This window comes from Cebus imitator, unplaced genomic scaffold, assembly GCF_001604975.1.
Source record: "Cebus imitator isolate Cc_AM_T3 unplaced genomic scaffold, Cebus_imitator-1.0 Scaffold216, whole genome shotgun sequence".
Lineage (NCBI taxonomy): Eukaryota > Metazoa > Chordata > Mammalia > Primates > Cebidae > Cebus > Cebus imitator.
The window spans coordinates 2,320,142-2,331,115 of NW_016107531.1; the positions used below are offsets into that span (position 1 = coordinate 2,320,142).

Here is a 10,974-nt window from a genome sequence, read left to right on the forward strand (position 1 = left end):
TTCATAAGGAATCTTGCTCACAGATGTAGTTATAACTCCACAGCTACAAGTTGCATACACACAAATACATGTAGCTAAAGCATTTACAAATGAAAAGTCAGAGGTATACTCAAACTAGTACACGTAACCTTTTCATTTTTACACTAAGTGACAAACTTTTTCAAATCCTATGTGTGTAAATTATAATAGGACAAGCAGTAATTGACTTTTAAACTCCACCCACTTTGAGGGCTACAATTAATCTGTTTTTAGCATAAGAACTGCTGCTCTGCAAAGTTCATAACTTGTAGGTTCTTTTCCCCAATCCAATTAAAACCTAAGTAATAGTCTTCCTAAAAGGTGGCTGCACAGAATTTACTCTTCAGCTCCTATTTCAAAGGGTGTATCTGCTAACATCCCAATCATCAAAGGGCAGGCCCCTCCAGACCAGAAAGGACACCAAACGCCTGCACACGAGAGAGCCTCCTGGCAAAATAACCAGAAACTATGCTCAGAGATGAAGATAAAAGCAATTCTTGTGCAGTGATCCAAAAAACAGCATCTTTTTTCCCCCAAAATTACCTGTTTTAATAAAGTAGACATACTGTGCCAACTGAACCATTTAATTATCTGCAAAAATGATGAATCAAAACAATAGTTTGCAAAAATAAATGACTAACCTCTGATTAAAATGTCTGTCCTCATTAAATCCAAATAAAAGGGACGATATCTTTCTAGAAAACGTAGCCTGAAGAAACAGGCAGTCCCCCAGCATCTACAGCCGAAGCCTTGATGGTGGCGGCAACCTGCCATGAGATGGGACATCTGAGGATGTTGTCTAATCTACTCTCTCCAGTCCTGAGAAAAGATGGTATGGCCCTGTGGCCTTCGAGCCTCTGGGGGCCACCGGCCTGGCAGCAAGTGAGCTCGGGGACAGGGACTTCCAGATGATGTGCTCAGTGGGTGGTGTGATTCTAGAGCAAGGAAGGAAACTTTTTAAAAAAAGGATTCTGGGAGGGGAGTGGTTGGTGGTTGGAAAGAATGGAGCCAAGGCCAAAGAGAAAGAAAAAGAAAGGCAAAGAAGGAAAACCACTGACAGGGTTGAACGCTGATATGATCCCTTCTCAAAGCAGAGCCCACTTGATGAAAAGGAACATGGAAAACTGAGGCCGGTTTAAAATGTAGAGAAGTTCTCTCTTTCAAATAATTTCACCCAGTAGCAAGCTAACATCTCCAGCAATTACTGATACAGGGAGGGTTTGCCTTATATTATGTCAAAAGTTTCCCTGAACCATGAAGGTCACACCATGCGTGAGCTCCCTCTGCCAGCTGCACCCTCTCCATCCCCGGCTGGACTTTAGGTGGGGTCACACTTCAGGGTGAAGGAGACCAGTGCTTTCTGGTATAATAGGCAGCACTTCCCTGGAATAACAATATTTATGGCAGTCACAGCAGCTCCCATGTCTGAAGTGCCCACTCGGTACTAGGCACTAGGCACTTCATGTATATTATCTCTAATCCTCAAATACAGAAGAGAAAATGAAATTCAAAATTATAAAAAAGAAAACAGACTGAAATGTTATATAAACTGTCTAAAGTCATGTAGCCAGAAAGGGTGGATACAAAAGGGTGAATCGGTTCTAAGACCCAGGTCCTCTCAGAATCAACAGAACATCGAGTGTCATGGAACGCCTCCTGTATGCCAGGCCTTGGGCTGGGCATTAGGCACACACCAGTGAATGAGACATCATCATCCCACCCTCCCACAATAACCCTGAACCCCACATGATGACCAGAGATGGATCTCCTTTCTTAGAACTCAGAAACCAAGCAAATGGCCAGAGTTTTACAAGAAGCATAAATAGCCAGGGGGTTTCCTGGCCAAAGAAGCTGCGGTCTTGGGCCTACAAAAGACACAACCACCTTTGGCAAAATAGGGGTGAGTGAGGGCCGTATAATTCATGAGCCAAAGGACCTTCTGGCAGGAGTGAAACTGGAAACTGGCATTTTGCTATGCAGGGTATATTTCAGGTAAACACACAGGCAATGGAACATAAAGACGGGTGCGTTTATTGCCTCTAGGTAGCAAGCGATTAAGGATTGCTAAGTGTGTCACCAGAAGTGATGCTTAGGGCCACCAAGGCAAGCTTTCCTCTCTCATTCAAAATTATGGATGTTGCCTCGCCAGTGGATCATGAGATCGTTCATGCTATAAAACAAGTCAGGCGTTAGAAACTGCTCTCTAACAAAGGATCTCAACCTTGGAGGAGAGTTCTGCATCATTCATTGTCTTAGAGACAATTGTAAGACAAATCTGGGGAATCAGGAGCCTCATTCTCCGGGATAGGTGATAAATATATTCCATCCAAACTCCAGGCTGCAGGACTGAAGATTTTTTTTTTTAAACATAAATGGGTTTAGGACCATCACTGGCCATTAATAAAAAGAGGGAAAAAGCCATTTAGTATTCAGGACACAAACACCAACTGTGTGACAGTGGATGGATTCAGGTACTCTGTCCACACAAGACAGGTGGCTTTGTTGTTCTAAAAAAGATCAGAATTTCTTTTGTCCTAATCTCAGCAGTTAAATGCATTCATTCTGACACAAAAGAGGGGCCCTCATATTGCATAAGAGCTGAAAGATAAATCTCATCACCAAAGCTTGTGCGACTGTCCAGCTTCTCCCCAAGTTCTGGCCACCGCCTCTGTCCATCTTTGGCAGACCACCGAGAGTTTAAACACACCAACCTGGAATCTGATGTCCTGCCACTATTGTCCTAACTCAGAGATGCTTGAGCATGGGAGCCCAGCAACGCTGGCAGCTGGAGGACTCAGGGGGCTGGAAGCAGGCAGGAGTGGAAGCTGGGGCTGGGAACTGACTGGGTCACAGGTGGGGGTTATTCTGGAGCGCTCACAGGGAATGCTCACTATACTGGCTCGGTAACCTTGGGCTTGAGTTTAGGAGAGGATGGCTCCTAAGAGGCCCAATCCAGAGAATGAAGCTTCCAAGCAGGAAAGGCAAGGCAGCACAAAGGTGACTATCAGTTCAAACAACAGCCCCGCCTGTGGGCAGAGCACAGGGACTCACGGCACAGGAGAGCTAGGGTAGGGAAGAAGAACACTTGGGGTTCAGACCCAATAAGATGGGTTTGGGCTGTGCACCATCACTATAGGCTAAGAGAAGGCCACCGCAAAGAGACCTCCCAGTGCCCAGAGCTCCCCCAGACCCAGGTTTACACCAGCAAGGCCAGTGCAGCCTGCACTACGAAGGCAGAGGTTCTTTGAGGTTCTGGTATAACCCCTTTCCTGGCTGGAAAAGGATCTGAGAAGGGGCTGGGAGGACAGGGCTGTGGATACTGACAATCACAGCAACACATCAGCAGCACTTTCTGTGTCCCAGGCATGGTTCTAAGCCTCACCATAAGTCACCATCACCCCCATTAAATAGGTAAGGAGAGAGGCACAGAAGGGTTCAGCTACTTGCCCAAGTCACTTAACTTTAAGTAAGGAGGCCTTGGGCTTCCCACCTTCACCATTTTGCCCAGCAAGAGTGATGGGAGCCGTACCCCCATTCCTTTTGTCCTTTGGATCCGGCATTGCCATCAGCCAAGTGTCAAAGCCCTCACTCTGCTGAGGTCCCAGAGATGATCATCCAGGGCCCACGTGGGTTTAAACAGGGCTGAGACCCAGTACACCAAGTTAGTCCTAGCACGATTCACTCCAGGTCTGTGTGCCATTTCTAACCTTCAAGTTGATGAGGGGAGGGAAACAATCTCACGCAACCTGCACTAAAGAAGTGTCCTCAGTATGGGGGTTTTGAGCTCAGTGTCTGTAGTCAGAGACCTGGGTCTGAATCTCAGCCCTGCCACGTACCACAGGTGTAACTCTGAGCTGATCACAATCTCTCAAGGCCTCAGATTTCCCATCTGTAAAAGGTTTTCTTGGTAAGGATTTGTTGGTATTAAATAACAAAATGCACGGAAAGTGCGTATGCCACACCATACACAGGGTAAGTCGGAGGAAGGCTGGGTATTACTAAGTAAATTCATTTAATTAATTCAATCCATTTTAATAAAGCAAAAACAACTTTAGCTCCCTAAATGTTTCAATGAAAGAAGCTGCCTTAATCATTTTCCCCATTCAGCTGAGAGTTTATTATTTTGAGAGAGACAGAGGCAGAGAAAGAAACAAAAGCGGAATCTGGCATAAGCTGCCCCTAGGCAGGAGTGTCTGGTCACCCACACTACATCATTCACTCCAGAGTAAGCCTCTGAAGAAGTGCTGAGAGCAGGTGAAGAGCTGGGCTCATGGGGGTTCCCTTTGTGTTCAGCATTTCTCTGGCCAGGTCTACAATTATGCTGTCTCTAAGGCAGGGAATTATCAGGGGGAAGGGGGGTCATATTTCTGCTGAAAAACTAGACAAGGAAGATACATATACAGAGAGAAAGGTATCAGAAAGTTGGCTTTTCTGAGTTTATGTGTTGAGGAATGTTACAGTTGAGGCAGTGTGGACTGAACGTCTGTCAAGTCCAGGGGCAGTAAATGCATATTTGCTGGCCACTGTGAGGCCTGGGCACCTCAAACTGTAGAACATACAAGGCTCCGTCCCACACAGCTTTAGTCCTGGGAGGTGGGCATGACTACCTCCACCTTAGACACCAGACAATGCCTGGCGCACAGGAAGCGTCCCATAAGAATGAGCCGATCTATTGCTATGTTCAAATGATCCACGTTGTTACTGCAACTGCTGATATGGAGAGACGTGGAATTTAAATCCAGAAAGGCTGGGTGCTCTGCTGGCCTCACTCGGCCAGTCGGCCAGTTGGTGGGAGAGCCAGGGCCTGCACCCAGCTATTTAGGCTCCCGCCCTGCTTTTTCCGGCTGCCTCGACCACAAATTTAACCCTTTTCCAAGTTAAGAAGGGGATGAGGCCCATTAAACCAGCTGCCTAAGCTCTGCCATGCTTAAAAACCAAAAAGGGAATAAAAGCATGGTAGGAAGGTGGCGGTCTATTTAAGAGCACTGAAGTATCTGTCACCTAGTAATAGTTTTATTTTTCACAATGACTTAACTGGAAAAAGTCTTAACTTTTTCCTGCCCATGGGGCACAGGAAAAGCAGAAATGAAAGCCTGGAGCAGAAATCTGCCCCCCAGGCACTTTTCCACCAAAAAAATCCAAAGGTACGTTGGAAGATTTTATAGAAGTCACAGCCTCACGCTGCCAAGCACCTCTCTCCTTCCTGCCCCCAAGCCATCATTCTGTCACCTTCTTGAGAAAGGGATCGTGGGCTGCTTGCCACAGAAAATAGCCCACTTCTAAGTGGCGATGCGTGACAGAATGTCTCGGCTTCCAGCGGGCACTGAGCTGAGCCATGCCAGAGAGCCTTTTATTGCAAGTTTCTCTGGACTGAGGAAGAAATTTTCTTTGAGCACTCCGAGAAGTAATCTTATATATCAAAATTATATAAGGGAGCACAGGCTAAGAAGATGAAGACCGTGCTGGGCCCAAGCCAGCGAGCGTGTCCCATGTGATAATTCTCAACAAATCTTTGGGCTCTTTCTCAGATCACAGCCCTGCAGGGGAGGTGAATATGGAGAGAAGTGACATTCCTGTACTGCTTCCTGGTTTATAAAATGTTCTTACATACGCTAGATCTTCACAACAATCCAGTAATGAAATGGGCATTACTACATTCTTTTAAAGGTATGAAGAACTAACATTGCCCAAAGTAGCATTGTATAGGGTCCTTATACAGCTCTCAGGGATGCCATTCACATATTTTTTGCAGTGCACAACCTGGGCAATTGCTCACAGCAGCACTGTATGATGGCCTGTACCTGTCAGAGCCAAGATTCTGACCCTGTGCTTCCAACCCCAAATGCCCTATGAAAGGATGGAGGCTCCTTTTTGTTTTTTAATTGAGAAAGATTAAATAATAATAATAAAGCCTCTGCCCTCTCAAGGTGCTCACAGGTGAAAATTCTCCAACACAAAGTAGTGTGGGGTAAACCAGGAGAGAGCATCAGCAGCGGGAAGGGAATCAGAAAAGCCTGGTGGAGAGAAAGCCTGGGAGTGGCCTTCAGAGCCAGAGCCAGGGACAGAGTAGAGAAGGTGGTGAAATCTGAGCTGCTGGAGTGGTGGGGCAAGCACAGCGCAAGACAGAGGAGGATGCAGGGAGCGTCCGGGCTGGTGGAACAGGTGGGACTGGCTGTTGACAGCCCCAGCACCAGGCAGGTGAGGTCTGAGGTGTGAATAAATGCAGTCAGGCTGCCTTGGGGCACAAAGGTAAGATCTGAGGAGCAAGGGGCCCAAGCAGGTCTGTGGAGAGATGAGTCAGCTACCTGGGCAACTGGGCTGAGGCTAGAAAAGCCTGGTCAAGGAAGAGAGTCAAGTAAGGGCTGGGCACCAAAGCCTGATACCTGCCAGGCTACAGCCCAGAAGGCCTGGGCCCAGACCCATAAGTGAGAATGCAGGCATGCGAAGAGAGGACCTCGCTTAACACTCAGCTCCAGAGGGCTCTGGGGAACTGAACTGACCATGGACTTCATCTGGAGTAAGATGACCCAGAGCCCAGCTCAGGGTTCTCAGGGTCAATCTCTCTGTGAAGTCCTAGAGGAGGCACTGGCACTGCAGAAAACCTCCAGAAGGAAAGAGTTCCCCAAGTGCCCCGTGTGTTTGCCTGCACACGCTGTTCATTAACTTCAGTGACACAGCCACCTCGGCGGATGTAGAAAAGCACATCCAATTAGCCAGGCCTACATGAATATTTGCACTCTTAAATCTTTTGCATTTCGAAAGGGTTAAAGCTTATTATTAGCATATAATTTACAGTCCTTTCTCCCAGGAAAGGAATAATGCACAGTAAATGCCACATTCATTTTAATAATACATGTTACAGTCTGTGCCCAACATCTGCACAAAGGTAAAGGAGACAGATTTTTTTGACATGTCCCACTCTGCCATCTAAACACAGGCTTTTTGTTTCTTAAGTGACGGAAGGTTTAATCAAGAAAGCAGGCAATTCATCAATCGAAACAAGGCAGTGTGCGTGCGCCTGACAGCACACACATGGTTGTGTACAGAGCAAACCTGGCCACCTGTCAGCCGCACCTTTTACATCAGGATATACAAATACACCATGCGATCAATTCCCCATCCACTCCCATTCATTTCTTCTTTCTCCTATTCTATTTTTCTTTATACTTGATTTTATTGTCAGTCAAGGCAAGAGGAGACGGACAGACAAGGGTTCTTATAGGGGATGATACAAATCGTTCTTATGGGTGATGATAAAAATGTATCTGCCTTTAAAATGACTTCTCTCCTAGTTCAAGCACCATTATTATAGATATTTTTTCACTTCATTCAGGAATTTTCCCATATGCTATTATCGGTGGCCGTGCCAAAGTGATGTTCCCGTCTCAGATCCTGGCCCACCCCCTCATAGGCTCACCCACCACCGCGTGAGCCAGTTGTCGGTGATTATGAAAATCCTTCGTGGAGTAAAGAACCTCAGGGAAGCTGGGGTCAGAAATGCACTGCCACCCCGAGCCGAGAGAACATGCCCACTGAAGACAAAGGCCGCAGGGACACCTGGGAACGCGGAGGCTCACACTATTCAGGGGCTTGCACTGGAAGACAGTGGCTCTTTCCCTCTATGGTGGTTATCAATAACACACTCACCCAGCCCACACACTCACCCGAGCACAGAGAAAAGGAGAACCACAGGCACATGCACACCCAGAATGCAGATGCAAATTCTGCAGCATCAAACCATGAACATTACAACGTGCCAAGCGGTGGTGGTAGCACACCTGACACAGGGAAGAACAGTGCTTCTCAAGCACCCTATTGTTTGAGTCTTTTAGCCTTCATTTTCCAGCCCTGCAGCGCTTCCTGATCATTAAAGTATTAAGTTTATTTTCAATTTTCTGGGTGAGTTTTTTTTTTCCTAATTGAGAGACAGAAATCATGTAATCAATACAAACGAAAGGAAAATATGTTTGGAATTGTTTGGTATGCTGTAGATGAGTTTTTAAATGATCACATTGTAAGATACACATTTTTTTCATCATAAGATGAAAAGCTGGTGGCAGAAATTTTATCCAATTGGATGAAATATATAAATCATGAATTTCATAATACTGATAATTAAATGTCCATCTTCCAATTTAAATGAGGACTAGATTAAAACTGCATGGAGAAGCCTGATATTCAGAAATCATTAATTATTTTTAATTGCTTTGTGCTTTCCCCCTCCAATGTCAGAGCTCTGTGGCTCACCCACAGTTCAGAGTTACAGATAAAATCCTCCTTCTCTCTGTACAAGGAGCCATGATCCAAATGATGAGATGATGGACAGTTATTTGACCACACTGACATCCTTCCTTGTGTCAAACATCCTGAAAGGGGGCTGGTTTTTGAAAAGTGAACAGCTGTGGAGGACAATAAGCTGGCCTTTCCAGCAATCAAAAAGAAAAACAAAACAAAACAAGACAAAACAACCAAAAAGCTGAAGGCAGAGTGGCCAGTACACCCCTGTCTGCCAGGACAGATCCTGGTTATGGCTTCTGTCCTGGGAAATTGTGTGCTCCCTTCACTTTTATGGCTGCCTAATGCTGATGGATAAATGAAGACGTCAGTGAGCCAACCTGTCTAGGTCCTAAAGAGGAAAGCAATCCTCGCCCTGCGCTCACCACACAGTGTGGCTGTGCGTGTTTCTGCACTGTGGCTCATCCTGCATTCATGGGGTGTTTGAAATTTTTTGGTTTTATTATATGCCAGTTTTAATAAGTGTTTGCTTAATTTTACTATGTTAATTTTTTTCAAAAGAGAAAAATAAGCTTTCTTTGGTTAAAAACTGTGCACTTGGAGACAGAAATCAGATTATAACAACAAACACCACAAAAGGAGCGCACCTGATGGTTTCCCATCCTGTGGTCCCCTGTCTGTTAAGCAAAACCGGCCGTAAGACAAAGCAACCTTCCTAGGTTAGAAAAGGCACACTGCGCTCTCCTTGCTGGCACCTCTCCTTATAAGTAGCCCCTGGCGCAGCTGTGTGCCGCCGACTTGGGCAGCGGGTCGGGGAAGATCTGTCTTTCCTGACATTCCCTGAGTCCCAGGGGCTGGAGGCCACCACAAGAACATGTCGTAAGAAACATCTCACTCAACTTGCAGACGTTTGAGGTTCATTTCAAACAAGTAGATGTCCCTCCAAGACATGGATATATATAAGCTGTTCTTATCAAACTTAGAGTTATAATCATTGAAAAGCAAGTGTTACATTGTTTACAGCATTTTATGGAGCCCTCCTTCACCCCCCCAGGTTGTAAATATTTATATTTCTCCCATTCATGCCCAGTGCTGTCTGAGACATCTACCAGTTTTAATATGTAGCCATAGAATTAACACTCAGGTGGCAACAATTTGGCAAAGTACAGAACTAAAGAAATAAAGAAAACAAAAGCACTCATTTTGGTGGTAGAGATTTTTTGCTCATTTTGTTCAGTTTTCCAAGAATTCATATGCGGGAGTCAGCGCTGAGACCCGCAGGGCCCTATTTATGAGGAAGAACAGCTCTTCCAGAATAGTTCAGTTCTTCCCAAGCAAATGGCTTGCTTCTCTCTTATCCCTGAGGGACTGGCCTCTGCCTCTGAACCTAATCTAGACATCCCCGCATGCAGCCATGCCTGCTTTCTATCCTATTTCCATTTACTTGTGTCTCTTCACTTCCACTTTCATGTGGCCGTATCTATTTTTGGAGCGACCTTACATCCTTCTGGGACAGATGAAAGAGAAATGTGTGAATGGGCAGACATCTACACATACAAAAAAATTCCAAGGGAAAAAAGGTACAGTGCCACCATTTGGGACTAAAACAGAAGGCTTTTCTGGAAAGATATTCTTAAGAAAACTATCAGCCACTAGACTCCTGACCAGGAAACTCAGGGGTGGGGTTGCAGTAGAATCTAGAGAAATCAACATGACCTGGGAGAGGGCCCTTCAAAGAGGTAAGGTCTTAAAGGCATGTTCAAAAAACCAAAAGCAGAAAGCTACAGGGGTCACACCAGTGAGACCAGTGCCAGGAAAGCTACAGTCAGCAAGGTAATAACCATCAAAAGGGTTGTTTTTAAATATTTTGTTTAGAGCAAGAAAGAGTAAGAATGCATAGCACTCATGGCTTAGGAGTGATGACCCTAACCAGGGGTTGGCAAATGTTTTCGGTAAAGGGCCAGGGAGTAAATATTTAGGATTTATGGGCCATCCGGTGCTGGCTGCATACACCTGACTCCGCCATTGGAACGTGAAGCAGCTACAAACCATCTGTAAAGGACTAGGCATGGCTCTGTTGCAATAAAACTTTATTTACAAACACTAAAGTTTTTCATATAATTTTCACATGTCCCTAAATATTACTTTTTATTTTTGTACAACTATTTAAAAATATTAAAACCATCCTTGGCTTGCAGGTCATACAAAACAGGCCATGGTTGTGGTTGGGCCATGGACTTTAGTTTGCTGACCTTAACCCAGATGGATAACAGAGTGAGCCAAGTCAAGTGACCCTCATTTTATCTTTTTAGGGAAACACATCTTCAAACCCTATGGAGTGACACAGTGATGGGGGAAGTGAAGAGCAAGGAAGGCAGGGAGGAGGCTTGGGCAGCCGGCTGCTTGCCTGCTTAATCCATGTCCGTAGGGCCAGCAGGATGTAAAGGATGGTGCTGGAATTACAAACAGTGATCGATGAGGAACTTGAGTGAACAGGTAATATCAGGGAACTGGATAAGAGGGGGGAAAAATCATATTTTCTAAAAGGGACAATAAGAAAATTATTGTTCTGTGGTCTGGAAGTGATCTGCAGTAAACTTCGAACGCTTATTATGAGTGAGGTGGCTCATGAGCACTCAGGAAAGAGTGGCGATCCTGCAGGCTGGCAGGGTTTACCAAGAACATGCCACACTCACACCAGGTCTATATATATATATATAT

At 45.4% G+C, this 10,974-nt stretch overlaps 1 protein-coding gene and 1 pseudogene across 7 annotated transcripts in view; both read right to left on the minus strand.

The window, feature by feature from the left end:
- Positions 1 to 10,974, minus strand: part of MVB12B (multivesicular body subunit 12B) — a 211,581-nt gene that overhangs the window by 98,109 nt on the left and 102,498 nt on the right. The gene's annotated exons all lie outside the window — the stretch shown is intronic.
- On the minus strand, positions 9,447 to 9,523 carry LOC119474192 (annotated as a pseudogene).